Source organism: Nicrophorus vespilloides, unplaced genomic scaffold (genome assembly GCF_001412225.1).
Source record: "Nicrophorus vespilloides isolate i.1.1-1 unplaced genomic scaffold, Nicve_v1.0, whole genome shotgun sequence".
NCBI lineage: Eukaryota > Metazoa > Arthropoda > Insecta > Coleoptera > Silphidae > Nicrophorus > Nicrophorus vespilloides.
Window position 1 is genome coordinate 94352 of NW_017095537.1, and position 363 is coordinate 94714.

Genomic DNA, 363 nt, shown 5'->3' on the forward strand with positions numbered 1-363 from the left:
ACATCCAGCAACATCAATCTAAACAATTGATGATAGCATAATCAATTGTTTATTATACGGACTACACGTAATAACTGACTTTTTTTTTGTTTTATCTATACTCTGTTGTTATGCCACTGAACGAAGAACACTTGATCGTAATTTGCTTCTCTCTATCTCAATTTTCGTTTGCGATCTAGCAACATCATACTAAACAATTGACGATAGTCAGTAATCAATTGTATATTGTGTGAAGACACTGCCTTTTTCTAGCCTTAATTCAGTGGTTTCCAAACTTGATGTTACGAGCATTTTTAAACTTTGAACACGAATTACAGCCAAACGGATATAAGCACAGTAATATATCGATACTTGCTAGATTCC